A 5889-nucleotide genomic window follows, 5' to 3' on the forward strand; every position below is an offset into this window, starting at 1 on the left:
TCTCCCTTGTCAGAAAGTCAGAAAGAGCTTTATTACCAAGTATGTTTACACACACAAGGAATTTGACTTGACGACGTTGACGACGGGTGCAGAAGAAAGTATTGACATGACAGTGCAGACATACACAGGAATATAAGAAAAACAGAAAAAACAGAACTGTAGCGCAGACCAGAAGGCCACAGTACGAAGAGAGAATGGGCTGGGTGTATGGGGTCCAAAGTGATTTTCTTAGCCCCTTTCCTTACTCTGGAGGTGTACAGATCTTGAATGTTGGGCCAATAATCGTATCAGCAGTCTTGGCTGTCTGTTGTAGTCTCTTGATGTCTGATTTGGTAGCTGAACCAAACCAGACAGTCCTGGTCCAACTATTGCTCTGCATTTAATCTCATTGCTATCTAGGAGAAACAGTTGAGATCTTGCGTGCTTTTTATGTCTTTTCAAGTTTGTGTGTCCTCATTCCTTTTGACATATAACATGATGACATTGTAGAAATGACAGCAAAAAAAAAAAAGTTTTTTGTCTTTTCTCCAATAATTCAGTCTCTGCCAAAAGCAAATGACACAGTGCCACATCTGGAATCATTGACCTTAATTTCTTCTGTCGGCTGCGGCATCTCCATGTTTTTTATGGCCATCGCTTTATTCATGCATTTCCTGCTACGGTAGAGTATCTTAAAGTACATTATATAGTTAGTGCTGTTTAGTAATCAGTAATCACTAATACTACACTAAGAAACAATTTTCACTCAGAAATTGCTGAACTTGCATTTGAGAAACAGCAATGCATTGAATTAAACTTGAAATTTTGAAGTTTAAAGATTGAAATGTAATACAAGTGATGAGCTCAAAGCTCTAAAGTATTAAAGTTCAGGTTACAAGAACAGTTGTTTTTGTGTTTTAATAGGAAAGCCAAATCAAATCAGGCCACGAAGATCTTGATGAACATGTTTGTGGCTTTGTGTCTACTGAATGCCTCGTTTTTGTCAAACGAGAGCGTCGCTAACACAGAAGACAACACTGCGTGCGGCTTCATAGCCCTGGTCCTGCATTACTCCATGCTGGCCTCATTCACCTGGTTCTTCATTCAAGCTCTTCATATGTACTTATGGCTCATCAGACAGAACGTCACCATCACAAACTACATGAGGAAGATCACCGTGTTGGGCTGGGGTGAGTTAGAGCAACAAAACATCTATTAAGAAAATAAAATCGTTGTGAGGTCTAGGTATAGACGTTTGTCTTGAGTGTTTAAAATAGGAGTTTAAGCTGGATTTAGTATGGAAATCATATTGTTTATGTTGTTATATATGTTAAATACTGTCATTTGGACACTTTCATTGTGAACAGACTGGCTGTGTTTACAAAAGGTTATTAATTTGACATTATATCTTTACTTTGGGCATTCGAAAACAAAGCTTGCATCTTTACAACTGTTATCAAGTGTATCTGAAAAAACAGTTGTAGTTAAAGTACAACTATAAATATTGTGTTTTTGTCTTTTTTTTTCTACTAAATAAATTAATCTCTGTGTGCTTTCAGTGTGTCCCGCTACGATAGTCGTAGTTATCGTTTCTGTAGGAGGATATGAAGCTGTGATCCTAAACACAACATCTGAGAAAATCACACGAATGTAAGTTGTTCTGATGTTACAAATTAATACATTTCTGTATTTCTTATTTAATTCTCTTTAATTACAGGTGCTGGATTACAAATTCTTACATTCATTATATGAACATCGGCTACTACGCTTTAGTTTTCATCTTCACGACAGGAATCTTCATCACTATCTTAACTAGGATTGTCCAGGCCAGACGCCTAAGAGCAACTGACAGCAAGAGAAAGACGTTCAGAAAGCAGCTGATGATGGTGTTGAGTTTGTTCCTGCTCTTCGGTCTGACGTGGTCTGTGGCGTTCTTCAGTTATGGACCGATGCTCATTCCCTCATATTATATATTCACTGTGTTGAACTCATTACAGGGTGAGAAACAATCACATGCATCGATACATTTGGCTTAGTAGAACGCTTCTATTTTTCCTATATATATTTTAGCTAATTATTTGATTTAATTAATGAATTCAGTTTTTATATTATTTTATTATTTAAATTATTTATTATTATTATTATGTGTTTTTAAAATTGAATTATTCTATTTTATTGATCATTTCACCATTTAATTATATTTGTTCACAGTTCAAAAGTTATGCAAATGACTAATCATATCTGAAATGTATTTTTATTAGTTGAAATAAGCTTCTCTCGTTCTTTTTTCAGGGTTTTTTCTCTTCCTGTATTACTACCACATTCACAATGGCGTTGCGGGTAATTTCTCAGATGATCCAGAAAGCACCGAATCCACTGTTTAATCAAGCATTAATGCTTTGGAAAACATTTCTAACTAGCATAATTAGGACAGAAGGCTTTCTTTGTCTCAGACTTTCTTACACTGATTTCTTAAACTGATCTGTACATGTGTTGTTTTGTTTCAGTTACAAAATATTATTACTTGCCTATAAGGCCCTTAATGGGCTAGCTCCTGCGTACCTAACTAGTCTTCTACCACGCTACAATCCATCACGCTCCCTAAGGTCGCAAAACTCTGGACTTTTGGTAGTACCTAGAATTGTAAAGCACACTAAAGGAGGTAGAGCTTTTTCGCATTTGGCTCCCAAACTTTGGAATAGCCTTCCTGATAATGTTCGGGGTTCAGACACACTCTCTCTGTTTAAATCCTGTATAGAACATACAATATGAGATCCATTAAAAAAGAATTATAATAAAAAGTAATAATAATTCAGTCAGCTGAACGCTACATTTTTTTTGTGTGTGTAAATGTGTGGTTTCATTTTAGATCGTATGTGCACGGCATAGTGAAGGAGTCATCAGTACTTCATGGAATGTAAAAGAAAAGTGACAGAATTGCTGCAGTAAAGGCTGGATTTGAATGAGCTATTTCTCAATTAAAATAATTCTTATCCGCTCTTTTGTTGCAGAAGTAGAGGCTTTACACTATATTTAAAGTTTGGAACATTAGGTCTTCAAAAATAACTGTAATGTGGTTTACATCTACAGATGCTCCATTATCTCTGAATGATTGTCATGAAGCTAATAAAATTTCATTGTTCATCGTGATTGACTTTCAGTGGCTCCAAAATGATTTATCAACTTCAGTCAAACTTGTAAATATGTGAATGTTATTCATTAGAGGACAAAATAACAAAGCAAGTGCCATTTATTGTAAAGAAAGATACTAGTTCATTGTTTCTATGAAAAATGTTCAAACTTGGCATTTCCTGTATAAGAATCTGATAAATGTTGCTAATTAATATAAATATTGTCTAATAGCCTCTAATAAAGGCTATGCTGTCATTGGCATTCTGTTGCTACTTTTATTAAATATAAATATTTGACTTGATAAACTTTACTTGAATGTAACAAGATAATGAAATATCTTGTACAAATGATTTACATGTTTTACATGTCAGCCATGACCTTATGGTTAGAGAGTCGGACTTGTAACCCGAAGGTCGCAGGTTCGAGTCTCAGGTCCGGCAGGGATTGTAGGTGGGGGGGGAGTGAATGACCAGCGCTCTCTACACCTTCAATACCACGACAGGTGAGACCACTGATCTATAATAGAGAAGCAAGGCACTGCACCCCAAACTGCTCCCCGGGCGCCGCAGCATTGGCTGCTCACTACTCTGGGTGTGTGTGTGTGTGTGTGTGTGTGTTCACTGCTGTGTGTGTGCGCACTTGGATGGGTTAAATGCAGAGCACAAATTCCAAGTATGGGTCGCCACACGTCACATCTTTTCCTTTTCCTTTCCTTCCCTTTCCTATTGCTCTTTATTGTGTACTGCTGTACACCCAAAGTGCTTTACAATCATATGTGACCCTGAAGCACAAAACCAGTCATAAGGGTCAATTTTTCAAAATTGAGATTTATACATCATAAATAAATAAATAAATAAGCTTTCCATTGATGTATGGTTTGTTAGTATAGGACAATATTTGGCCGAGATACAACTATTTGTAAATCTGGAATCTGAGGGTGCACAAAAAACAGAAATACTAAACAAAAGTAAAAAAAACAAAATATTGAGAAAATCATCTTTAAAGTTGTCCAAATGAAGTTCTTAGCAATGCCAGTAGGAAATTTACAAAATATCTTCATGGAACATGATCTTTACTTAATATCCTAATGATTTTTGACATAATGGAAAAATCAATAATTTTGACCCATACAATGTATTTTTGGCTATTGCTATTGCCCAGCGACTTAAGACTGCTTTTGTGCTGCAGGGTCATATATGAGGGGATCTCTCCTCAACAACCACCAGAGTGCAGCATCCACCTGACAGACACAGTACAACAGCACCAGTGCGCTCACCACACACCAGCTACAGGTGGAGAGGAGAGAGATTATTAGGAGGCTGTGATTGACAAAGCCAGTGGAGGGAATTTGGCCAGGACACCGGGGATACTCCCCTACTCTTTAAGAGAAGTACCATGGGATTTCTAATGACCACAGAGAGTCAGGACCTCGGTTTAACGTCTCATCCGAAAGATGGTGCTTGTTGACAGTATAGTGTCCCCATCACTATACTGGGCTGTTAGGACCCACACAGACCACAGGGTGAGCACCCCCTGCTGGCCTCACTAACACCTAACAACTACCTAACTTCAGTCAAACTAACTAACAACCTAGTTTTCCCAGGAGGTCTCCCACCCAAGAACTGACCAGGCTCAACCCTGCTTAGCTTCAGTGGGCAACCAGTCTTGGGCTGCAGGGTGATATAGCTGTGGTTTTGTCCTTTTCTTGAGCTGTTCCTTTAAGATAATCTGATTTTAGTATTACCGAGCACTGAGACACTGCTAGTTTTTATTAATATTTTGAATAAATTTTATTTGTATATTTAAAAAAAAATTAAATAATTTTTTAAAAATTAAAAAAAATTTGTTTAAATATTTAATATCATAATTTTTGTTATTATTATTATTAGTAAATGTCTATATTGTTTTTATAAATTTTTATTTTAGTTTAAGTTATTTTAGCATATCTAAATTAAATTGAATTAAAAATGGAAAATGTTGCTTTGGTAACTAGCTGAAATGAAATAAGTATTTTTCAATTAAGTCGTTTTTTTTTTTATGGATTTAGGTTTAGGATTTAGGATTAAGATTTAGGATATAAAGCAGTGATCCTAAACACAACATCTGGAAAAATCACACGAATGTAAGTTGTTCTGATGTCACAAATGCATGAGTTTATGAACGCCTTTTTATTTCATTCTCTTTAATTACAGGTGCTGGATTACAAATCCTTACATTCACTACATAGTGAACATCGGCTACTACGCTTTAGTTTTCGTCTTCATCATGACCGTCACTAGGATTGTCCAGACCAGACACATAAGAGCGACTGATGGCGAGAGAAAGACGTTCAGAAAGCAGCTGATGATGGTGTTGAGCAGGGCCGTGCACAGGGGGGTGGCTGGAGACCACAGTTCCCGAAGCTCGTTCATTAAGATGAAAAGTGAAAGTGACGTGACATGTGGCCAAGTATGGTGACCCATACTTGGAATTAGTGCTCTGCATGCATCATTCGATGCATTACAATTCACATTACAGTCAGTGGATGATTCGATAAATTAGTCATTTGATTGTTTGTTTTTGTATTTCTGTCGGTAAAGTGATTCTTAGAATTACGACGTGACATGTGGCCAAGTATGGTTACCCATTCTCGGAATTAGTGCTCTGCATTTAACCCATCCAAAGTGCACACACACAGCAGTGAACACACACACACACTGTGAACACACACCCGGAGCAGTGGGCAGCCATTTATGCTGCGGTGCCCAGGGAGCAGTTGGGGGTTCGGTGCCTTGCTCA

The 5889-nt window shown here is 37.2% G+C and overlaps 1 pseudogene; it reads left to right on the forward strand.

Moving 5' to 3' along the window:
• LOC107745366 (adhesion G-protein coupled receptor G5-like) overlaps positions 1 to 2389 on the forward strand; it is an 8879-nt pseudogene extending 6490 nt beyond the window's left edge.
• The last annotated feature ends 3500 nt before the right edge of the window (positions 2390 to 5889 follow it).

This window comes from Sinocyclocheilus rhinocerous, unplaced genomic scaffold, assembly GCF_001515625.1.
Source record: "Sinocyclocheilus rhinocerous isolate Xijiao unplaced genomic scaffold, SAMN03320098_v1.1 scaffold2213, whole genome shotgun sequence".
NCBI classification, from domain to species: domain Eukaryota; kingdom Metazoa; phylum Chordata; class Actinopteri; order Cypriniformes; family Cyprinidae; genus Sinocyclocheilus; species Sinocyclocheilus rhinocerous.